This window comes from Bos javanicus, chromosome 27, assembly GCF_032452875.1.
Source record: "Bos javanicus breed banteng chromosome 27, ARS-OSU_banteng_1.0, whole genome shotgun sequence".
NCBI classification, from domain to species: Eukaryota; Metazoa; Chordata; class Mammalia; order Artiodactyla; family Bovidae; genus Bos; species Bos javanicus.
Window position 1 is genome coordinate 29,547,033 of NC_083894.1, and position 26,465 is coordinate 29,573,497.

Here is a 26,465-nt window from a genome sequence, read left to right on the forward strand (position 1 = left end):
GAGTGAGGAGAGCGTGGTGTAGGAATGCATACAGGAGTGGTGGGGACTGTGGCCAGTCAGACGCTGCCCATCCTGTCTGTCTGAAGGGAGAGGTTGCTCCTCAGGGCTAATAGATACCTAGTCACCCAGAGGAAAACAAGCCAAGTGTTGCCAGTTCTGATGTTTTTCAAAAGAAAAAGTAAAAAAAAGAAAAAAATTGGATTTTTGAAACAAATCTTCCTTTAAAAAAATCTTGGCAATGAATTCACATTTTTTGAAAAACACCATAAGGCCAGGATTGTACTGGCTAAACCAAACAAATCTGTGGGCTGCCTGTGCGCCAGTCCCGTAAGTGGGAAGAACGGGCTCCCTGCCACTGGACAGAACTGACGTCTCCACTCCCTACTGCCTGACTTTTTGGACCTGTGCTACTAGCCCTTTGAAAGCCTCTGGATCCTCATAAGCAAGAGGTAGACAGTAATAATTTAGTTATAGAGTGCTGTAATAATTACAGGTGATATATGTGGAGTCCCTTATCTACTTTATTCTTTTAAGGACTTTAACACTAAGCTTTACATATTTCATGAACACAGTTTGATCTGTTTTGACATATGCATACACCTATGAAACCATCACACAATTTAGTATAAGCAAGTCAAGTATTTTCTTGTACTTCTTTGCATTCTTGTCTGGAAAATCCCATGGACAGAGGAGCCTGGTGGGCTATATAGTCCATGGGGTCGCAAAAGAATCAGACATGACTGAGCAACTGAACCGCCCCGCCACTAATTCTGCTTGGCTCAAGAAAAGGCATCCAGGGACCAGGGAGAGGCTGATGGGATAGAGAATTCGTAGAAGTGGGAGAAAGGGGAATCTCACAGGGAAGGTCAGTCAACCAAGTGGTCAGCGAAATCGTGGTTGCTTTCAGAGCACTTGGTGGAAACCAGGAGCCATGCCGCCTCTCTCTAGGGGATACAAAAAGGCAAGGATACCTATAGTGGGAATCGAGTCTCAGACAACTGAAAAGTAAATAACACAGAACACAAATGTACACACGATAGCAACCGGTAGTAGAGGATTAGTTTCCAAATCCTCGTTGGCTCCAGCACCAGCAACCAATTATTGTATTTACTGATCTGGCTATGAATATGACAACAGTAACTTACCATGTCAAGGACTGAGGAGGCTATCTTACTTCCTCAGTCTAAGAGTGGGGAATCTACCCTACTTAGTAACCAGTAATGCCCACCCCCGCCTCCTATTCACCTAGTTCCCATCCCCCACCCTCTCCCACATCACCATTCTCCATTCTTTCTCAAATCTGTTTCTCTTTGTCTTCCTGTCTTCCATCTGCTGTCTTATTCTCCTTTCTTCTCTCATCCAAAGGGCTGTTAAGTCCTCCTATATGTTCTCCCTCCTATATATCTCTTTAAATCTGTCCCTCTTTTTAATTCTTGCTGCTGCTGCTGCTAAGTCGCTTCAGTCGTGTCCGACTCTGTGCGACCCCATAGATGGCAGCCCACCAGGCTCCCCCGTCCCTGGGATTCTCCAGGCAAGAACACTGGAGTGGGTTGCCGTTTCCTTCTCCAATTCGTGAAAGTGAAAAGTAAAAATGAAGTCACCCAGTCATGTCCGACTCTTAGCGACCCCATGGACTGCAGCCCACCAGGCTCCTCCATCCATGGGATTCTCCAGGCAGGAGTACTGGAGTGGGGTGCCACTGCCTTCTCCACTTTTTAATTCCTAGTGTATATAAATTTCTCGTTTCCCAATTTACTTTGCTTGATCTAGAATTATGTGTCACCTTGATGCCTTTCTTTCCACCCCTCCCCCCCTAAAGCTGACGTGACTCTCTACTGTCTGTTGAATGAAGGTCAGACTCCTTGACGTACTATTCAAGGTCCTGTATACACTTTTCTGTACCTACCCCACAGACCTATTTTTCCTTCTACTCCCTTCATCCTGCAAACCCCGAGACCCTCACTTCAGAAGCTCTTTGCTGGGAAAGACCTCCATAGATTACATTCATTGTTGAAGGACAATTGATTCTGTGATTTGTCTTAGATCCTACAATAACTGGGTTTGAAACTGTTATTACTCTCTGCTTAGGAATATATACGCTTCCCTAAAACATGTCTCCCATCCCCCTTAATGTTAATAACTTAAAAACATCCCAATAACTTAATCTATCATTAGCTAAGGTCTGTTTGGTCATTTTTCCAAGAGCCAAGCCTGTTTGATGCATTGCTCCCTACTTGGTCATGACAGTCCTGTGATGCATTATGTCACTCAATATTTTCACCCCAGAATAATAAATTGGAGAAATGAGACATCTGCCTACAATTTATTCCTGTTATGTCTTTTCCTTCCTGAAAAGGAAATGCCAACACTTCTAAAATGAGAAAGCTGGGTCAACTTAACCCTTTAAAAAGTTACCATGGATCCAAGGGACAGTCACTTCATTTTTTTTGTGTGTCTTACATGTTTGGTTGAAACACAAAAATATTTTTGCCTTTAGCTTGAAAAGGTGTTACATTAATGAATTAAGAGTGAATGCGATCTTAGGTGTCACTGTACTCACTCAGCACAGGGACCATGGACATGGTAGACTGGGCCCTCGAGGGAGGTGGTTGAGAGCGGTGGGTGGTTGAGAGCATGGATTTTGGACTCAAGCCCTTCTTCTTTTGTTTACTAAGTGAATGCTCTTGCATCTATGATTGCCGAAGTCTTCAGTTCAAAAAAATGAAAATGACTGTCTATATCACATAGGGTCCAGGGTGGATGAAATGAGCTAGTATAAGCAAAAATCTAATATATACATATAAATATATTAAAAAAAATATATAGCAAACTCTTAGTAAGTAGTATTATTTTTAATTTGGTAGACAAGTATAAAGACTATGACAGAGTAAATATTGCTATGCTAGACACAAACAAAGTAGCTATAGAGAAAGAGCATCTAACAGAGTTTTGGGGTAGATTTCACTGATATTGTAGTACTGTCTAACATTTATTGAGTGCTTATAATGTGCTAGGAAATGTTCAATTCTCACCACAAGTTTTTGAGGTTAGATGCGATTGCTCAGCTCTGTTTCACAGAATCTGAAGGCACAGTGAGGTTAAGTAACTTGTGTAAGGACACCCAGCTTCTTGCAAGGCTCAGGAAAGACTTCCAAAAAGAGAAATGCCTCTTGGAGTTCCCTGGTGGTCCAGTGGTTAAGAATCCACCTTGTGATGCAGAGGCCTCGGGTTTGATCTCTGCCTGGGGAACTAGGATCCTGCATGCCTCGGGGAGCAACTAAGGCCGTGTGCCAGGACTACCGAGCCTGCACACGCCGGTGCCTGCGTGCCACAACTGAGAGTCCGTGCACCGCGATGAAAGAGCCCACCTGCCACAGCTGACCTCCACACACCAACTAAATAAATGAATACTTTTTAAAAAGAGGGACACCTATGGCCATATCAGCAGATCCCCATACATATGAAAGTTAGTAACTGGTTATGTTTGAGGATAGGAGGCAAAAGATCTCTTGTACAGTGGTCGAGGTGATGTGCTTGAGGAGTTGAGAGTCGTGGTGATGGAGAAGAGAGGAAGAAATCTCTACCAGGTCTAAAGGGGAGAAAGCAGGGACCGGCTTCATGCTTCTTTCCTGTGATTTCTAGGGGCTCTCAGAGTGCTTGACTCCATAGACGGCAGCCTACCAGGCTCCTCCATCCATGGGATTTTCCAGGCAAGAGTACTGGAGTGGGTTGCCATTGCCTTCTCCACTTGTATACAGTAGTTAACACTAAATTAATGAATTTAGAAAAATAATCAGTAAAATATGGTTTGTCACAACCAGTATATTCAGAGGAAACAGCAAGAAGAAACATCCATATAAATATTATGCTTTTAAAAAAACTTGAATGATTAAAATCACTAGTCGCTCTTTGGGGAGAGGTTTACTGTCTCAGGGGAAAATTGTTTTCGGTAAAGAAGCTGGAAGGACCAACCATGACTTATCTGTTGATTTTTTTTCTTCTTCTTCTTTTTTTTTTTTAATAATAGAAGGCACTTGGAAAACAGGGAGAGAGGAGTAGAAGACCCAAAAGGTAACAGGTTAGGGTTAGGGTTAGGGTTAGGGTTAGCAGACGGGGGAGAAAGGCACTCGGTGCTGGCTCTATGGTGTCTTGCTGCTGCTGCTGCCGCCAAGCTGCTTCAGTCATGTCTGACTCTGTGCAGACTGCAACCTGCCAGGCTCCTCTGTCCATGGGATTTTCCAGACCAGAATACTGGAGTGGGTTGCCATGCCCTCCTCCACGGGATCATCCCGACCATGGGATGAAATCCAGGTCTCTTGCATTGTAGGCAGATTCTTTACTGTGAAGCCACCATGGCTTCCCTGGTGTCTTGGTGGTGCTGCTAAGTCACTTCATTCATGTCCGACTCTGTGCGACCCCATAGATGGCAGCCCACCAGGCTCCCCCGTCTCTAGGATTCTCCAGGCAAGAACACTGGAGTGGGTTGCCATTTCCTTCTCCAATGAATGAAAGTGAAAAGTGAAAGTGAAGTCGCTCAGTCGTGTCCGACCCTCAGCAACCCCATGGACTGCAGCCTTCCAGGCTCCTCCATCCATGGGATTTTCCAGGCAAGAGTACTGGAGTGGGATGCCATTGCCTTCTCTGCCCTGGTGTCTTACTTTGAGCCAAACTCACTGGTCCACTGAAAGGGAACAAGCCGGCTAGCTGAATGATGTCAACACAAACCAACAACAGAACCTGGAGAGCTCCTCAAAAACCGTCCAGATCAATACAAATTTAATCTCATCAGTTGTCTGACACTGAAGACTGAACAACTGGTTACCTTACAGGGTCTTCAAACTTTAGCAGCTTTTGTTGGATGGTGCACACTGTCTAGGGCCTTCCTGGTGGCTCAGCGGTAAAGAATCCTCCTGTAGTGCAGGAGCCATAGGAGATGTGGGTTGGATCCCTGGGTTGGAAAGATCCCCTGGAGGAGGGCATGGCAACCCACTCCAGTATTCTTGCCTGGAGAATTCCATGGACAGAGGAGCCTGGCAGGGTACGGTCCATGGGGTCACAGAGAGTCAGACACGACGGAAGCGACGTAGCATGCGTGCATGCCCACTGTCTGCAGACTGGCTGCCAGAGGGGACACAGCTTGCAAAGGAAGTGCCATTAACCTGGGGCAGTCTGATCCCAGGCACCCTCTAGGCTCCGCTTCTAGAGGAAGGTGTGATAAAGTTCCAGTCACGTTAATAGCACCAAGCTTTTAGGTAAAACTGTACAGTCTACAAAGCGCCTTCACACACTTTATCCCTTGGGTGTCATAGAATCCTGATGGAACAGACCTTATCACCCAGTTTATTAGATTTGAAGGACTGAGTCTCAGAGCAGTCAGCTGAAGGGTCTTGGGTTGTGCGGTAAAGCTAGGATACCCGTCTCCACCGTCAGACCGGAAGCTCAGTGCTTCTTCCTTACGATCATTTGCTTCTGCAGAGTGGTCATTGGGGTTATTTCTGGAGCTGAGGTCTGTTCCCAGGTCAGTGTCCAGAGAACCTAGAAAAAAGGACGGCACATACTCTGTAATGATTAAATGAGCTTCTGTTAGTTAGGATTCTATAATTATTTTTAATTAATTAGTCCAGTGGAGTCCATTCAATGGAAGAATCTACATATACTAATTGAAGAGTGTTTTTTTTTAAAGCTCTTTAAGAATGCTTGAATCTATTCTGTACAATGATTAATATATATGACTTCTACACACACGTGGGCCTCCCTGGTGGCTCAGTGGTAGAGAATCTTCCTGCCACTGCAGGAGATCCAGGTCCAATCCCTGCATCAGGAAGATCCCCTGGAGAAGGAAATGGCAACTCACTCCAGTATTCTTGCCTGGGAAATCCTGTGGACAGAGGAGCCTTGTGGGCTACCGTCCTTGGGGCCGCAAAAGAGTCGGACTCAACTGAGTGACTAAACAACAGCAAACAACACACACATGTTATAAGTGCCATGCTTTTCACTGATATGGCTCTGTTTGTTTTTTTTCACTAAAGAAATTCCAAAATGTGCTAACAAGTCTGTGTACAAAGAGTCCTGGTTTCCTCTAGACCAGAGCTGTCCACAGACATGTGATGGTGGTGGTTTAGTTGCTAAGTCGTGTCCAGCTGTTTGACATTGCTTTACAATGTTGCATTGTTTCTGCTCTACAGCAAAGTGAGTCAGCTGTATGTACACATATATCCTGTCTTTTTTGATTTCCTTCTCATATAGGTCACCACGGAGCACTGAGCAGGGTTCCCTGTGCTGTACAGCAGGTCCTTGTTGGTTTTAAATATAGGTCCGTTTTAAATATAGCAGTGTGTACATGCAGATCTCAAACTCTCTGACTATTCCTGCCCCCTCCCTTCCCCCCATAAAGTTCATTCTCCAAGTCTGTGAGTCTGTTTCGTAAATAAGCTCATTTGCTTAATTTCTTTTCAGATTCCGCAATAAGAGATATCATAAGATATTTCTCTTTCTCTGAGTTACTTCACTCAGTACAACAATCTCGAGGTCCATCAGCATCAAATGTCAATTCTAAAAAGATGAGATAGGTCATAGAAATGTGTGGATCTAGCCAGGTGTGAGAAAAAAGAAGTGGTTGAATCTACAGGGGATTTGGAAAATGTGGGTCCAGCCTAAATTCAAAATTAAAGCCCCCAAAGAAACAACAACTCTGTGCCAGTCTAAAATTTTTGGGGGGACAGTATTATCCTCAGTATAACCCAAGCAATATGCCTGCATTCTCTTTGGCACCAAAATACCCTGAAATATTGTCTTAATGTTCTTCCACTATTTCCATTATTCCATCCCTACCTTCTGGTAACAGTAGCTTGGAGCATTACTGCTTGAATTATGATTAAAATATTACTCTTATACCATGTGTAATAACGCATAGTCTGGAGACGATCCTGTGGGCATTTTCCCCTATGATATTCTCTTTTTTGGTTATGACAAGGGGTCTTAGCATGGTGATAAGTGGATGTGGGAAAGGCCTTTTTCACTGGCTTGGGAGATTTTATCCACGAGGCCTTGTGGAAGAGTCCTTTCTTAGTCAGTTAGAATTCCCTGGGTGGAATGGCTTCGCTGGTGTCCGTACATATTTTAACAATTGTGTTTATTTTTCTGCTGTGCTGGGTCTTCGTTGCTGTGCGCGGACTTTCTCTGGTCGCAGTGAGCGGGGCTCCTCTCTAGCTGTGGTGTGCAGCGGCTTCTCGTTATGGTGGCTTCTCTTGTTGCAGTGCACAGGCTCTAGTGCCCAGGTTTCAGTAACGGCGGCTCCCAGGCTCGAGGGCACAGGCTCAATAGTCACATGGGTTTGGTTGCGCCTTGGTATGTGGGACCTCCCCTGATCAGGGATTGAGCCCATGTCCCCTGCATTGGCAGGCAGACTGCCAAGCTCTGGAGCACCACGGCCATACTGGTGTCCATACCTGCCTGCCCCAGGTATGCATTGCCACTCAGGTTGTTGTGACTTACTATCACTGTGACAACTAGGTAATGAGAAAAATCTATGTTTGGTCACACAGAGGTGTGCGACTGGTTATTATATTTCCTCATCTGGGAGACAATTCAGTATAACCCTGGGGTCTATCCTCTCTCCTCTGCTGCTTGCTTTTTCTGCAGTTACAGATGCACAGCTCCTTAAGCCAGTTGAGGTCTAAAATGTTACATTTTCAGGGAAGGCATCTAAACAATTAAGAGGTTAAAAAAAATCTGCCTCTCCCTTCCCATGTATGAAATAAATATTGGTTATGCCAAATTGGCTGTCCTGTGCCCTGTTAACAGTCTTCTGGTTATCCAAAGCATGGTCTCAATGGCTAATCAACAGTGCCCCAGGGAATATTTATGCAATGTACAGAAGGGAATAATTCCACTCCAACAGGAAAGTAAATTTAGCATCTTTAGGCAAATCCTTACATGACTGAAAAAAATGTGTGAGTATGTAGGAGTATGTATGTGTGTGTGTGTGTGTGTGTGTGTGGCGAGAAAGATTTGGTCAAGTCAAAACTTTGACTACTTAATCTATTTCCTTCTAATCCAAGCTTGGGCCATCTAGTTATCGGCCTATGCCGATATATATATATGGGGGTGGGAGGGAGGAGCTGTGGAGAGGAAGAAGTAAACAGCAAAGCTTCACATTATAAATCTGTTCCTTATTGCTTACAGCTCCAGGCAGCCTTAAGAATCAACTTTTATTAGCTCCCTATTAGGGGACCATTTCCCTTATAATTTGATTATTAGAATGGATATATTTGAAACCTACATTTCCATATAGATAGAACCACTCCATTTTTATGACCCTGATGCACTCTTAAAAACTCACTGAGAGACTCCATCTAAGTTTCCTCAGTTGATTGTTTTCAAGAATGAAATGAGAATAAAATCCAAGGAGCTCAGAGAGAGAGGGTTGAGGCCAGGAAGTGGAGAATGGTAAAAGTTGGTGCTTGGAGCCTCATTAGATACAGAAAGTGTTTTATTTTTGTTGATCCTTGGCCAAAGACGTCAATTAAGTGTTACTTTTGGATTTTTCTCTCTTTGCTCTATCCAATGATATTTTAATTTTTTCCTTTTTTTTCCTCTTTTCTCTCCCCCTTCCACTTAATGTACATATTGAGGATGCTCAAACACCTGCAGAAATCCTGCTGACCTGTCTAGTGCTAAAGAGCTCGTTTCCTGATTCTGTGCTGGCATTAGTAGTAACAGCTAACACTCATGAACATTTTACTGTATGCTGAGCCCTGATGACATTGCCTCATCTTCACAAGTACTGATGTGACATGTGCAACTATCCTTCCCATCCAACAGATGAGTAGGAATCTGTGGATCAGGGTGTTCAAGCAAATCACCTAAGGTTATGTACATAGTTTATAAAGGATGAGTTGGAAGTCAAATTCAGGAAGCTAGTCCATTGGCCAAATTCTAGACCTTTCTGCCTTACTGCCTGCAAAGCATATCCATAACCATTACCTCATTTCATTCCCACATCAGCCCTGAGATAGTTGCTGTCATCACTCCAGTTCTAAAGACACACATATAGGTTCAGAGGTATTACATCATTTGGACCAGCCCATTTAAATTTTTGTTTTATATTGTTGTATAATTGGTTAATAATCTGTTTTAGCTTCAGGTGTATAGCAAAGTGATTCAGTTATACATATGTAAGTATTCTTTTTCAAATTCTTTTCCCATTTAGGTTATAATGTGATATTGAGCAGAGTTCCCTGTGCTATACAATAGGCCCTTCTTGGTTATCTATTTTAAATATAGCTGTGTGTATGTATCAGTCCCAAACTCCCAATCTATCCCTTCCCCCTAGTAACCATAAATTTGTGTTCTAAGTCTCTGAGTCTGTTTCTATGTTGTAAATAAGTTCATTTGTATCATTTTTTTTTCTAGATTCCACATATAAGTGATTTGTCTTTGACTAACTTCACTTAATATAATAATCTCCATTCATGCTGCTGCAAATGGCATTATTTCATTATTTTTTATGGCTGAGTAATATTCCTTGCATATATGTACCACATCTTCTTTATCCGTTTCTCTGTCAATGGACATTTAGGTTGCTTCCACGTCTCGGTTATTGTAAATAGTGCTGCATAGTGAACATTGGTGTTCATATGCCCAGGAGAGGGATTGCTGGATCATATGGTAGCTCTATTTTTAGTTTTTTATAGGAGCCTCTGTACTGTTCTCCATAGTGATTATACCAGCTTGCATTCCCACCCACAGTGTAGGAGGGTTCCCTTTTCTCCACACCCTCTCCAGCATTTACTGTTGATAGACTTTCTTGATGATGGCCATTCTGACCTGTGGGAGGTGAGTCAGTGTCTTTAAAGTCACTGCTTTTCTGCTCCTCATGTTGAGAGAGGTTTTGAAGAAGGTACAGATCCTATCTCCAGTCAACAAGGAGGAAGTTCCCAAGGGGATGCTATCCCTTGGGATATTCTTCACAGATATGAAACTCCAGAATACACTTGAAGTTTAAAGTAATGTGAAAGGTGGAGCTCTGTGGAGACAGAGGGTGTCGTATACCTTGTTATGTCTTCCGTACCCTAATCATTTCTACTTCTACTTGATCATGGTTGGAAAATGCTACTTCATTTGAGACAGTAAGAACGACAAGGGGAAAATTGTTCTATTAGCAGAACAAGGGGAAATTAATCCCTTCTAGCATTCCTCCCCGCTTTGGCCAAAACTTTGAATTGAAGGCGTAATAGTGAGTAGAAAAAAATTGATTAAATATGGTCATATAAAACCAGAATTGCTCCAAATTGATTCCCTTCTCATTATTTTTTATTCCATTTTATATTCCTGGGGTGCATTTATTGAGAGCAAAAGGCATCCTCTTAAAATATAACACTAGGGGTTGTTCTTAAAATTTGTATGAAAAAGAAAAGATGATTTGGTTGGGTTTAAATGTAAGTCCTTTTTTTTTTTTTTGAGTTTCATTTTCACTATGTACTTCAAAGGTGGGTAGACAAATATACAACTGCTATCATCACGTAAGACCTGGGAGTTGGAGCTGAAGTAGATAATACTTCTCTGCAGTGAAGGGAAGATTTCCTCAGTAAGAATCCTGGTTATCATTTTATTAATGATAATGCATAGGTGATCAAAAGTGCATTAGGTGTAATCTAGTCCAAATCCCTTATTCAGTAGGTGAGTTAACTGATACTTAGAAAAATGGACTTGCCCAATCTCTTCTCAGGATAAGATATGCGGGGAACCAGGACAGGGTGGCAGTGGAGATAAAGGGTAAGTATCGGGCTGGAAGAGAAACGTGTCCGGTGGGTTCTTCGAACAGAGGAAAGCTAAGAGAATGTTCAGGATCTAAATGTGTTACTGGAGAATATGAGATCAGAGAAACAAAACTGAAACAGCGGGACCTCCCTGGTGGTTAGGAATCTGCCTGTCGATTCAGGGGACATGGGTTCGATCCCTGGTCTGGAAGATTTCACGTGCTATGGGATAACTGAGTGTCAGTACTGCTGAACCCATCCGCTGGAGGCTGTGAGCCCCAACAAGAGAAGTCCCGGCATGAGAAGCCTGTGCACTGCAACTAGAGAAAGCCTGAGCACAGCAGTGAAAACCCAGCAGAGACGAAAATAAATAAATACATTGTTGTTGCTGTTGTTTAGTTGCTAAGTTGTATCTGATTCTTTTGTGATCCCCCGGAGACTGTAGCCCACCAGGCTCCTCTGTCTGTAGGACTTCCTAGGCAAGAATACTGGACTGGGTTGCCATTTCCTTTTCTAGGGGATCCTCTCAATCCAGGGATCGAACCTGAGTCTCCTGCATTGGTAGACGGATTCTTTACCACTGAGCCACCAGGGAAGTCCGAAACAATTAAATAAATGAAGACTGAAACAGTGATCCACGTGAATCCCCAGAGCAGTGATATTCTCGTGTGTCCCTCCCTGTAGAGACATTTGTAGCACCCAGAGCCGAAGGGACAAGTCTTCATTCAAGGGGTCACACAGAAAGTCTGAGCAGAACCAACATAAAGTCCTGTGTTTCCATTTTTCCTGCTACCCTGTGGCCCTCTTTCTGCAAGGGGTGTGCTCTGGGTAAATCACTTGGACTCTGGACACTCAAGTCAGACATGGGATCAGCTTTCAGGTCTTTGACTCTGACCTTGGCAAATTACTCCTCTTGGTTTTTTAAAGGTTAAGTTGGGATACTACCTAGTCGGGGTGTATAGATACAATAAAATAATATATGAAAAGCATTTAAGACAGTGTCTAGCAAACGTGAGCTTGCTATGATAAGCACTGTTGAACAAGAAGACATGCCCAGTGCTTTCTGTTTTTATTGTGAGCTGTGTTTCACTCTGACACTGATCTCCTTGATACCAGGGTCCTGCGTCTCTGAGAGCAGTGACTGAGGAGAGGATGCCATCATGACTGTGCAAGGGGATTTCTCTGGGTGAAATTGGCTCCTGCAGAAATGGGTCTTTGGCTTAATCATCAGCACATTCTAACCAATTGAACACATGACTCAGGTAAGAAGCTGATTGTCAGCTGAAGTCACAGCTCAGAGTTTGAAAACTTAGTCTCAAGTAGACAGGCTTCCCTGGTGACTCAGATGGTAAAGAATCTGCCTGCAGTGTGGGAGACCTGGGTTCGATCCCTGGGTTGGGAAGATTCCCTAGAGGAGGGCATGGCAACCCACTCCAGTAACCTTGCCTGGAGAATCCCATGGATAGAGGAGCCTGGTGGGTTACAGTACACAGAATTGCAAAGAGTTGCACGACTGAGTGACTAAGCACAGAACAGACAGTACTAGTTTGGTAGGAAAAACCAGGATTTGTAACTATGATTAGGGATTAGGCACAGTTAATGAATGGAAATTCTTAGGACTTTTGGACATAGCCTTTTGTTTCTCCTTTCCTGAGATATCGGTAAAAAATAATCACATGGACAAAAGGTAAATAATTTTATGTGAAAGAGAATTGATACTCTGCTTAGAAGTACCCTGGAGAGGAGAAAATTGATATCAAAATACTATTATTTAACAATTCATATGAAAAAATCATAAAGTAATAAAATTTCCTAGTGAGGATATTGGAAAGAGAATTTATCTGCTTTTTTCTTTTTAATATTCACTTTTATAAAAGTATAATTAACAAATAAAATTGTAATGTGTTTAAACTGTACAGTTGATGATTTGATATATGTATACTTTGTGAAAGGATTCACAACATTGAGTTAATTAACACATCTAATACTTCACATATCTACCAGTGAGTGTTTTGTTTCTCTATTTTTGGCTAAAACACAAGTTCTACTCTCTCAGCAAATTTAAATTAAAGCTAAGTGTTATGAACTATAGGCGCTTCCCAGGTGGTACAGTTGTAAAGAATCCACCTGCCAATGCATAAGACACGAGAGACGTGGTTTCAATCCCTGGGTTGGGAAGCTCTCCCGGAGAAGGAAATGGCAACCCACTCTAGTATTCTTGTCTGGGAAATTCCATGGACAGAGGAGCCTAGCGGGCTACAGTCCATGGGGTCACAAAAAGTCAGACATGACTGAGTGACTGAGCATGATATGATTATAAACTAGTCACCTTGTTATACTTGAGATTCTCAGAACTTGTTCGTCTTATAACTGAAAGCTTGCTTTCTTTTTCCGACCTTTATTTCCCCCACTCCTCAGTCCCTGGCAACCATCATACTAAGCTATATTACTATGTATTACTAACATGTATTACTATGAGTTTGACTTTCTGAAAAATATATTCCACATGTAAGTGACACTATGCAGTACTTATCTTTCCTGTCTAGCTTATTTCCCGTAGCGTAGTGACCTGCAGATTCATGCATTTTATCTCAAGTGGTACGATTTCCTTCTTTTTTTAGAGACTAATATTCCACTGTATACCACATAGTCTTTATCCATTCATCCTCTGATGGACACTGATCGTTTCCACATCTTAGCTATTGTGAATAGCAATAATTATTGTTAATAATGGTCAACAATATGAACATGGCAGTACATGTAGTTCTTTGAGATAATGGCTTAGTTGCCTTCAGATGTATTTCCAGAAGTGGGATTGCTGGATCATATAGAGTTCTAACATATGTGTTCTCCTAGAGAATAATCCATGTGTGTTTGAGAAGAATGTGTCCTCTGCTGCCATTGGATGGCATATACATATATGTATATATGTCTACTAGTTCTGTCTGGTCTAATGCATAGTTTAAGTCCAATGTTTCTTTATTGATTTCCTGCCTGAATGATCTATCCATTGTTGAAAGTGTGATACTGAAGTCCCCTACAAATATTCTATTCATGTCTCTTTCTTCCTTCAGATCTGTTAATATTTTCTGTACACAGTTGGGTACTATGATGTTGAGTTCATAAATATTTATAATAGCAAAATCTCTTAAAGTTGTTAATATTTATGATTCTTAAATACTGACAATTACTATAATTGAACTGACCTCCTTATCATTATATAATGATCTTCTGTGCCTCTTGTTACTGTTTTTGGCTGAGATTCTATTTTGTCTGATATAACTACCCCTGCTTTCTTTTGGTTTTCTTTTGTGAAGAATATCTTTTTCCGTTCTTTCACTTTCAGTCTGCATGTGCCCTTACTTCTGAAGTGCATCTCTTATACATACCATATGGTTGGGTATTTCTTTTTAACCCATCAAGCCATTCTATGTATGAGATTAGAGAAACAAGCCCATTTACATTTAAAGTAATTACTCATAGGTATAAACTTTCTATTGCAAATTTGTTAATTGGCTGTTTTATAATTCCTTTGTTCCTTTCTTTTTTTAATATAGATTTATTTATTTTAATTGGAGGTTAATTACTTTACAATATTGTACTGGTTTTGCCATACATCAACATGAATCCGCCATGGGTATACACATGTTCCCAATCTTGAGCCCGCCTCCCACCTCCCTCCCCATACCATCCCTCTGGGTCATCCCAGTACACCAGCCCCAAGCATCCTGTATCCTGCATCGAACCTGGACTGGCGATTCATTTCTTATATGATATTATACATGTTTCAGTGCCATTCTCCCAAATCATCCCACCCTCTCCCTCTCCCACAGAGTCCAAAAGACTGTTCTATACATCCGTGTCTCTTTTGCTGTCTCGCATACAGGGTTATCATTATCATCTTTCTAAATTCCGTATATATGCATTAGTATACTGTATTAGTGTGTTTCCTTTGTTTCTTTCTTGTCCTCCTCATTTGTCATTTCATGATTTTCTCTGATGGTATGCTTGATTCTTTCTCTTTTATATATCTCCTATACATTTTTGTTTCATAGTTACCACGAGGCTAACATCTTAGAGCTACAACAGTCTATTTTACTGATAACAGCTTTATTTTGAACAATACAAACACTATACATTTTACACCCTCATTTTATGTTTTTGATGTCACAATTTACATCTTTTATGTTTTTCCATTAGCTGATTATTGTAGTTATAATTATTTTTAATCCTTTATGTTTTAACCTTTTTACCTTAGTTATAAATGATTACCATCCACCATGATATTATTGTTGTTTAGTCACTCACACTGTGTCTGACTCTTTTGTGGCCCCATGGACTATAGTCCACCAGGCTCTTCTGTTGGATTTCCCAGGCAAGAGTTGCGATTTCCTTTTCCAGGGGCTCTTCCCTGCCCAGGGGTTGAGCCTGCATCTGCTGCACTGCATAAAGATTCTTTGCCTCTGAGTCACTGGGGAAGCCCAGTGATATTATTAGAGACCTCTGAATTCAACTGTATATTAACCATTTAATAATATATTAACTATTTAACTATAGTTAAATATTTAACTGTAGTTAACAACATATGAACTATTTAACTATATATTCCTTTGCCAGGGAGTTTTATTCTTTCATATGTTTTCATGTGACTAATTAGCAGCCTTTCATTTGAGCCTGAAGAACTCCTTTCAACATTTCTAGTGCCAGGCTAGTGGTGATGAATCTTTCTACTTTTGTTTATCTGGGAAATTCTTTATTTCTCCTTCAATTATGAAAGACAATTTTGCTGGTAAACTAATTTTGTTTGGCAACTTTTTTTTTTTTTTCCTTTCAGCACCATGAATACAACATCACATTCACTTCTGGACTGCAAAGTTTCTACTGAAAATTCTGCTGCTAGTCTTATGGGCATTCCCTCATACTTAACAAGCTATTTTTCTTTCCTTTTTTTTTTTTTTTTATGGCCGTATCTTGAGGCATGCAGGATCTTATTTCCCTGACTAGGGATGGAACCCTCACCCCCTGCAGTGCAAGCATGGAGTCCTAACCACTGATCCATCAGGGAAGTCCCAACAAGTTATTTTTCTTTTGCTGCTTTTAATATTCTCTCATCGTCTTTAACTTTTGACTATTTAATGAGTCTCAGTGTGAGCCCTTATAGATTCATCTTATTTGATCTTCTTTGGGCTCCTGGATCTAGATGTCTGCTTCTTTTCCCAGGTTAGAGACATCTTCTGCCTTTATTTCTGTGATCCTGAGTTTGCATATCTTAGTCCTTCTGGTGATGTCCATTAAGTCCCGTAAACTATCTTCCTTCTTTTTCATTCTTTTGTCTTTTTGTCTGATTGGATGAATTCCACTTTTCCATTTTCAAGTTTGCTGATCCTTTCTTCTATTTAATATAGTTAATTCTGGAAGCCCTGTATAGAAGTCTTTTTTTTAGCTCAATTGTTATATTCTTCAACTTTAACCTTTTGTTGTTGTTGTTGTTGTTTTAATATTTTCTATTTTTTTGTTCAAAGTGTCATTTTGTTCATGTCTTGCTTGCCTGATCTCAGTGAGCATTTTTTTCTGACTGTTATTTTGAATTCTAGTGAGTAAATCACTTTTCTACATTCTTTAAGATTGGTTTTAGAGATTTATCTTGTTCTATGGTTTGGAGCATATTCCCCTCCACATTTGATAAAGGAGTCACCTATCCCAGTACCAAGAGACGAGTCTCATGTGGGAGGTATGCCTCCGTAGTCCCATCTGAGGACCTTTGTGATCGTCCAAACTTCTGTCTTTGTTCTTAGTGGCTGCTGGGAGTTAAGGGTGTGCCAACACCCACCAGTGCCCCCAAAGGCATGCAAAATGCCCAGATGTCTCTTTAGGCTCCTGGAGGAACTAATTGCCTGCCCCTTCACCTCCCTAATTGGAGGCCCAGGATTCATGCCGCATCTGGAAAAGTCAGAATGTTAGATTTTCAGTCTAGCTCTTATTTGGAAGAAATCAGGAGCTGGTGGGTTTTTATTTGTATTTTTCCTTTGTTACTCACTCTGTGCTGAGCCAGACTGAATAGTCATTGGAAGAGCTTGTGCACCCAGATAGAATTGTTTGTTTTGTGTGGTCCCGGGGGACTCATAATTGCTAAGCTCTGTCAGCTCCCAGAGCTAGGTGACTTGGGAACTTGTCTCTTGGGTGGCAGCAGTAACGGTTAGGGTGCTAGGTGTGTTGACAAATTCCTTCCAGGAAGAAGCTAGAGGCTTAGTTCTGAGGAGAGACAGCAGGAGATGTGACTACCAACTTTATCAGGCTCCCAGGAGGATCCTAGTCAACTTCCACGTGTAGGCTTATTAGGAGATGAAACCTCAGGCTGCAGCTGGGAAAACATCCCGTCAAATCCCTTCCAGGAAGAATGTGGGAGGTGGGTGTTTTTGCTTGCTCTGTGTTGAACCTGGGGAAGACAGCTGCAGGGAGTACTTATACACCTACTGGAAAATTGCTTTTTGTTTGTTTAATACGGACTTGGGGACTCATGAATGCCAAACCCTGTGGACTATCAAAGATAGATGGCTGAGGGGCCCTTACTCAAGTGGCAGCTATATAAGCTAGGGCACCAGCTGTGTGGACAAGCCTCTTCTTGAGTGATGACTCAGTTTGCTCTTAGAGTGAGCTGGGGAAAGAATGTGTGAGGGAAGTGTCCACAGACTCTTTTAGGCTTTAGAGAGGATCACAGTCAGATCCTAGATTAGAGGCTCATCAGAGGCTGAACCAGTTGGTGGTCCTGGGCTGCTTGTTAAGAGAGAATGCTTGAGCTGATACCTAAGGGTGTGGAGGTGTGCTCAGTCGTTCAGTCATGTCTGACTCTTTGCGACCCCATGGGCTGTACCTAAGGGATGATTTGTAATTACATGATAAGGGAAAATGTAGCAAGAGAACATTTGCTAAGTAAAGGGAACAGTTGTCATTAATCCTAAGGAAAGAGAAAGCATGAAAATGGTATAATCTGCTTAGGGCACAGAATTAAGTGTGAATAGTGGTGGTGCTTGGGGCAGGGAGGGAAAGCAGGGTCTGTATTGTTAAGGGACTTTATCCAGAGAACAAGAGAAGGAATAGATGAGTCTGACAGATTAGACTTGGTTTTTAGGGAGGTTGCCCTGGCAATGGGCTTCCCTGGTGTCTTAACGGTAAAGAATCCACCTGCAACATAAGAGCATCAGGAGATACAGGTTCAATCTCTGGGTCAGAAAGATCCCCTGGAGAAGGGAACGGCAACCTACTCCAGCATTTTTGCCTAGAGAATCCCATGGACAGAGGAGCCTGGCGGGCTACAGTCCATGGGGTCGCAAAGAGTTGGACATGACTGAAACGACTTAGCAGGCACGCATGCATGCCCTGGCTATACTGTGAAGGCCGAATTAGAGTGAAGAAAGGGAAACCAGTTAGCAGACAGTGCAAGAAATGATGATGGTTTGAACTTAAGGACAAGAGAAATAGGATAAATTGAGAAATATCAGAGGGAGAATTGACAAGACCAGTGATTACTGGGGTGTTCAGTTCAGTTCAGTTCAGTTTAGTCACTCAGTCGTGTCCAACTCTTTGTGACCCCATGAATCACAGCATGCCAGGCCTCCCTGTCCATCACCAACTCCCGGAGTTCACTCAAATTAACATCCATCGAGTTGGTGATGCTATCCAGCCATCTCATCCTATGTTGTCCCCTTCTCCTCCTGCCCCCAATCCCTCCCAGCATCAGAGTCTTTTCCAATGAGTCAACTCTTCACATGAGGTGGCCAAAGTATTGGAGTTCCAGCTTTAGCATCAGTCCTTCCAAAGAACACCCAGGACAGATGTCCTTTAGGATGGACTGGTTGGATCTCCTTGCGGTCAAAGGCACTCTCAAGAGTCTTCTCCAACACCACAGTTCAAAAGCATCAATTCTTTAGCACTCAGCTTTCTTCACAGTCCAACTCTCACATCCATACATGACCACTGGAAAAACTATAGCCTTGACTAGATGGACCTTTGTTGGTAAGGTAATATCTCTGCTTTTCAATATGCTATCTAGGTTGGTCATAACTTCCCTTCCAAGGAGTAAGCATCTTTTAATTTCATGGCTGCAATCACCATCTGCAGTGATTTTGGAGCCCCAAAAAATAAAGTCTGCCACTGTTTCCCCTGTTTCCCCATCTATTTCCCATGAAGTGATGGGACCAGATGCCACGATCTTAGTTTTCTGAATGTTGAGCTTTAAGCCAACTTTGTCACTCTCCTCTTTCACATTCATCAAGAGGCTTTTTAGTTCCTCTTCACTTTCTGCCATAAGGGTGGTGTCATCTGCATATTTGAGGTTTTTGACATTTCCTCCAGCAATCTTGATTCCAGCTTGTGCTTCACGCAGCCCAGCATTTCTCATGATGTACTCTGCATATAAGTTAAATAAGCAGAGAGACAATATACAGCCTTGACGTACTCCTTTTCCTATCTGGAACCAGTGTGTTGTTCCATGTCCAGTTCTAACTGTTGCTTCCTGACCTGCATACAAATTTCTCAAGAGGCAGGTCAGGTGGTCTGGTATTCCCATCTCTTTCAGAATTTTCCACAGTTTGTTGTGATCCACACAGTCAAAGGCTTTGGCATAGTCAATAAAGCAGAAATAGATGTTTTTCTGGAACTCTCTTGCTTTTTGATGATCCAGTGGATGTTGGCAATTTGATCTGTGGTTCCTCTGCCTTTTCTAAAACCAGCTTGAACATCTGAAATTTCACAGTTCATGTTCTGCTGAAGCCTGGCTTGGAGAATTTTGAGCATTACTTTACTAGCCTGTGAGATGAGTGCAACTATGCGGTAGTTTGAGCATTCTTTGATATTGCCTTTCTTTGGGATTGGAATGAAAACTGAGCTTTTCCAGTCCTGTAATGTAGGGTAAGGAAAAGATGACTCAACAGTGACTCATAGTTTTCTTCATTGGATAACTGAGTGGATTAATATGAAATTCAAATGAGTTACAGAGAGCAGCCAGTTTCAAAGCCAAAGGGGAGATGAATTTAGCTTTTTGTATGTTGACTCTGAACAGCCTGTTAGTTATCCAGGTGATGGAGAAGGGTGCACATTAAAAATAAGAGATCTGAACTTGAATATACGTTTGGCATTTATCAATATACAGATAATACTTGAGGTCTTGAAGAATATATGGGGTTGAAAGAGAAGAGGGCTGAGTAAGAGAGCAAAATTAGACGACTTCCCTGGTGGTTCAGGGTTAAGAATCCCTTGCCAATGCAAGGGACACAGGTTCGATCCCTAGTCCGGGAAGATCCTATGAGCTGTGAAGCAACTAAGCCCACGAACCACCACTACAGAGCCTGTGCTCTAGAGCCCAGGAGTTGCAACTACTGAAGTCTGTACTGTGGAGCCTGTGCTCCACAAAAGAAAAAGCCAGCACAGTGAGAAGCCCACACCCCACCACTAGAGAGCAGCCCTGCTTGCCGCAACTAGAGAAAGTCGGTGCACAGCAACAAAGACCTACCGCAGCTGAAAATAAATGAACAAAATCATTGAAAAAAAGAAACGCCAGAGAAAGAGGCACTTCATATGTTACACTGAGTTCTTGATCTTACCCTTCTGCCTACATCCATTGCTAAGATTTAAAATTCTATATTAAAGCAAAGATAGCCATGTCCTAAAATAGAGATTTCTAAAGAATGAGGAGTTCATTACCTCGGATACAATTAAATTGTTCAGGTGTTGAGTATCCGTGAAAAGATAATATCATAAATATCATTTAGGGATGTTGATCATATGAACTCCAATCTACTGAAATAATGCTTAGGATTACATTGGAAAAAATGAAATAACTTTGCTGAAGCTAACAAGAAAATTGTAATTACAACTGTATATATAATATGAAGACATAAATAATAATAAAAACATGCAAATAAATAGCCACTACTCTTCAGACCTCAAACCCTAGAACTAGGTTAGTAACTCCTTTCTCCCAGGTATTATAAAATGTAATTACTTGAGCTTTGTAATTACCTAAAGTCTGAGCTTAAATCAGCCATGCTACCGAAGGCTCTTTTATAATCTATCACACACCAAGAACACATCTCAATTTATTTGTCTTCATTTGAGGAAGAATAACTGAGCATCAGGGAAAGTCAATCAAGAAACCAGAAAAAGCGCTGAAGATATAATGATACATGCATGATGAATCCAAACGAGGTAAACTAACTTCTAGCCGAACTCTGTATCTGTCATCCTGCGGATAGACGGGCGTGTTTCACTTTATATTTTGTGAAGGTGTTAATTTCCTGCCTCAGTAAGATTGGCTCTAATGCCAGGTGGTTCCAAGGATTTTCAAATTCAAGAATATAAGAAGGCATCCTGTACTAAATCTTAATAGGTAGGGCTCTCCTTTCCATTAGAGCAGGGGTTCCCAACCTCCAGGATCTAATGCCTTATGATCTGAATCCAAGCTGATGTAATAATAACAGAAATAAAGTGCACAGTAAGTGTAACGCACTTGAATCACCCCGGAACCATCTCTCCCCTCTCACCTTGTCCATGGAAAACTTGTCTTCCACGAAACCAGTCTCTGGTGCCCAAAAGTTTGGGGATCACTATACTAGAGGCAGATTTAAAACCACATGGATTACTATTAGAAGGATAGCAAATGTTTGAATAAGGAGTTTCAGGAATACTGACACCATGGACATTTTCAAGACTGATTTTACTCTTTATTAGTAATGGCAATGGCAATTAGTGAATTCTTCTCAGACATTTTCTAGAGTGCTGACATACATGGCTTTGCCTCGGCTGGACCAGAAAGCTCATATCAGGACTTGGACAAAATCCAATTGATTGGAAGTATTGTGCATCCTGCCTTCATGTTCATCATCACAAAACCATACAGAGAAGTCTCCTTTAGTTCCATATTTCTTGATGTTATCTTCTTCCAGAAAGCGCTTGGATTTCTTTTTTTTAATGTTTATGATTTTAATCACAGCAGCAACAATAATAGTAACAATAACAAGCATTATTAGAATGAGTGACTTTAGTGAAGTTGCAGTGTCTGTATATAAAATCTATTATAACTTCTATATTATTGGGGCTTACCTGGTAGCTCAGAGGGTAAAGAATCTTCCTGCAATGCAGGAGATGTGAGATGCGGGTTTGATTCCTGGGTCAGGAAGATCCCCTGGGGGAGGAAATGGCAACTCATGCCAGTATTCTTGCCTGAAAATCCCAGGGACAGAGGATCCTGGTGGGCTACTGTCCATGGAGTTGCAAAGAGTCGGAAACGATTGACCGACTAAGCACAGCACAGCATATACTAACCACAAACAAATAGAGTATTTAAACTGCTTTTTTGGGGTACAGTTGACATATAATAAACTGCATATATTTAAAGTGTACAATTGGATAAGTTTTACATATACATACATTCATAAAACCATAACCACAATCAAGAAAACGAACTTATCCATCAATCTCAAAAGTTTTCTTTGACCATTTGTAGTCCCTCTCTCTCACCCCTCCATGCCCTTTCTCTACTCTCATCTGTTTTCTGTCACTGTAAGTTGGCTTGCATTTTGTAGATTTTCATAAATATGAAATCATAGTCTATGCGCTCTTTGGCTGCTTTCACTCAGCTTTATTTTGATGTTCATTCACGTTGCTTGGGGTGCTTCAGCACTTGGGTTTCTATAGCCATCACTGTCTACTTTTTTTTTTCTCTTTCTCCCACAAAAGAACAAAAGGAAATATTTTATCGTGTCTCACTCAAGCCCTGTAGGTAACAAAAACCCTCTTCTCCCATTTCAAGGAGCTTGTGCAAGCAAAAACGAAAGACAATTGCTGTCTTTTTTTGGTAGCATATAGGAGAAGAAGCTTTTTATACCAGAAGAGATGAATAAAAGAGGTCACTGTTCATGGACCTATCTCTGGGTTAGGCAGTTCTGTTCTCAGCACTTTGTGAATGCTAAGGTTACTGCATCCCTATGGCTACCAGAATATGAATTGTACGGCCTTGAAAATGCCTAACGGTGCTACCTGTCCATTTTAAGTTTAAAAGTATATCACTCATACAGTTGGCTTTAGTCTGCAGCACTGGGTACTAGAAGGGCAGAAACTGAGCTGTTCTCACAGCTTGTGGTCATAAGTGAACTGCTCCAGGCAGACTATCATTGCCATGGGTGTGCGGTCTAATCTCCAATGTAACGGGCATTTTACAGCTTTGTTTAGCTTGGTGTATTTTCTTCTCCCTGAGCACTAGTGCCTGGAGAAGTGTCATATTCAATGCTTGCGTCTCATCTTCAATATCTGGGAGTACCGTGTTTAAACTCTGATGTGCTATTGGGACACACCTTTCAAGCAAGAAGGTTTGAAATGGGAATACCAAAGTTCAGAGGGTTACCGGTGCAAAGCGAATCAGCCCCAGTGCAGCTCAAGTTTCACCCAAGGTTCCAAATATATCTCAGAATTATCTCAGAAAGAAATCTTAGCTACCCTATTAGGATGGATTCAAAGAGACCTGCTGAAGGATTGTTTGTATACATTGGCAAGATGAAATTTGTATGGCAAGTTATCCTGTCTGTATGAACAGAGAAGCAAAAAGCTTTACCAAGGTCAGTGGGAGACTCAAGATGAGCTTGGGTTGCATATATTCTCTGTGGCAGACATAGAACCTCTTTATCTGTCTGTACCTCTGTTTTCTCAAATCAAAGAAGTTGGTGAAGTAGTTAATTGACCCCTAAAATCTGTTCTCATTCTGTCTATGTGTCGAAGAGCTCAGGATTCTCAATTTCAGAGCTGCTTTCTTGGCCCATGACTGCTTGGTTTCTATCTTGGGATTTCTTGGAAGTGTATCTGAGAACAGAGAGAAGTACATCTAAGGGTTGTTTAACATTTGCTTATTCATTTGTTTTCATTCATTGCACCTATTAGATATTCAAGCACCTATTATAGGATGGACACTATCAAGGCACAGGGGTTATACTTGATAAGGAAAAGATAGTATATGTATGCACGTGTGCGATCTTGTCTGACTCTTTACGACCCTTTGGACTGTAGTCTGCCAGACTCCTCTGTCCATGGGATTCTCCAGGCAAGAATACTGGAGTGGGTTAACATTTCCTTCTCCAGGGGATCTTCCTGACCCAGGGATTGAACCTGCATTTTCTGTGTCTCCAGTTTCTGGCAAATAAAGAGTTTTTCAGTGGGAAGAATGGTCAAATAAGCTTCAAGTCCAACCAAGCCGAGAAATGAGGTCTATATGATACTATAACTGTGGTTCTCAGTGGAAATTATTTTGCTCCCAGGGGATATTTGGCAATGTCTGGAGACATTTTTGGTTGTTACATCTTGGGGGGAGGGTGTGGTACCTAGTGGACGGAGGCGAGGATGCTGCTGAACATTCTACCACATTCTGGATGCCCCCACAGCAAAGACTTGCTGCTGCTAAGTCGCTTCAGTCATGTCTGACTCTGTGAGACCCCATAGACAGCAGCCCACCAGGCTCCCCCATCCCTGGGATTCTCCAGGCAAGAACACTGGAGTGGGTTGCCATTTCCTTCTCCAATGCATGAAAGTAAAAAGTGAAAGTGAAGTCACTCAGTCGTGTCCGACTCTTCATGACCCCATGGACTGCAGCCCACCAGGCTCCTCCATCCATGAGATTTTCCAGGCAAGAGTACTGGAGTGGGGTGCCAGACTTATCCGGCCCCAAATGTCAGTACGGCTGAAGTGAGGAACAGCAAAAACGTGAAGTCAGTCTAATTAAAACCAGAGGCCCCTGGAGGCTTATCCAGCTTTCAAATGAATTCTACAGGAGTGTCTAGGAACAGTGGCAAGAGACTTGGGGATGATTTGAAGTTTTGGTTGAGTCATGAAGCATGAGTAGGGGTGAACCAGCTGAACTAATGAAGAACGGGAGAGAAGAAGAGTTTTCCAGGGCGAAGACCCATGCAGAATTGGAGGGCGAGGGATCCTGGGATTGTGACTGAGTGGCAGGTCTTTCTACACAGTGCAGAGCCCCTGTGGGATCCATGTGGGCAGAGGTGGCATAGTGAGAGGTCCTGGCTAATTGCTAAAAATCTTGTTTTTTCTTGAAAGTGATGGTGAGATGCAGTGAATGATTTTAAGTAAGACAGTAACTTGGTCAAATCTCTGTCGTTTTTTTTTTTTTTGGCCCCTCCCAATGGCATGTGGGATCTTAGTTCTCTAGCCAGGGATCAAACCTGCAACGCCTGCATTGGAAGTGCTGAGTCCTAACCACAGGACCACTAGGCAAGTCCAAAATCACTGTTTTCTAATAATCAGTCTTTGGGGAAAGGTGGTTCTAAAGGAGTGAGAGAGGGAGGCAGTGATAAGTCATTTGTATGTAGCCCAGATGTGATGTGCTGAAGACCCAAATAGGCAGTGACCATGCAAATGAAGATAGAATCACAGGTTCAAAACCTTGAGACTATAGTGTTGTCACAAGAGGTGGCCAGTCAGAACAGAGAATCCTAGAGGATGACTCTCAGGTTCTATCTCTACTAGATAAACAGTGATGGCTTTTTACCAAGATAGGAAACATAAAAGGAGGGGTGGATGTGGATGAGAGAGAGTGGTGGAGGACATGGAATTCCTACCTTGTTGGCAGCAAACGTGAAGCCAGCTTCATTAAAACCATTGGTCCTTGGGGCCTTATTGAGCTTTCAAATTTGCCTTTGCATGGAACATATGGAATGATTTCCTGAAACGTAACCTGATGTATTAGCTTGGCTTAAAGATGGAAATACAAGAAGGCATCCATTCTGACAGGTTTACAAGCAGCACAAACTCATAAGGACACCCCTGTCAGAATTGTCTGCTTGGCCTTTATTGGAAGCAATTATTCTGGACAACTGAAGCATATTTATAAGGGCACCAACTAGACATAACTCAGGCTGCGTTATCTTGATGGCTGCTGACTCTTCACCTGCAGACCATGATGGCGGTCACAGGTGGAGGAGGCCCTGCAATCACCTGGTTCTGCCCTCCTTTGATTGGTTACTAGGGTTGGGATAAAGGCTCCGTCTCCAGGGAAACAGGCCTCTGGGCTGATCAGTTTGTATTAGCCTTCTCTAGGTGCTCTGGAAGTTTCTTGGCCACTTAGAATTACAAGAGACTTTGGTCTTTATGAAATTGCTTCTGATTTGTCTTACCAGAAACATTTCCTTTGGGTAGAAATCTAGCTGGCAGGACATTGATTTGTTCATAATTTCTGAGATTCGAATGTGTGTTCCTTGGTGTTTCCTGCATAACTTGGTTGCCATCTTGACTTTGTCCTTTTCTTGGGTTCCAGGAATGGGGTAGGATTTTATAGTTGGTGTGAGAAGATCTATTTCTCCCCACTTCTAAGAACAGCATCCTACGTAACTAAGCACTAAGATATGTGCCTTTACTTTCTCTCTCTCTCTCTCTCTTTTTTTTTTAAACAATTTTTAACTACTTTATAAAAATTTTTTAAAATTTATTTTTAATGGGAGGATAATTGCTTTACAATGTTGTATTGCTTTTTGCTGTACAACAACATGAATCAGCCATAAGTATACAAATATCCCTTCCCTCTTAGAGCATCTCCCCAAAGCCACACTGGGCTCTGCATCTTTAGCCTCCCATCACTGACATTACCCACCTAAGCACAAAGTTTGTGGCATTAGTAACTTCCCTCTGAGCAAAGGCAGTTCTGGCATCCTG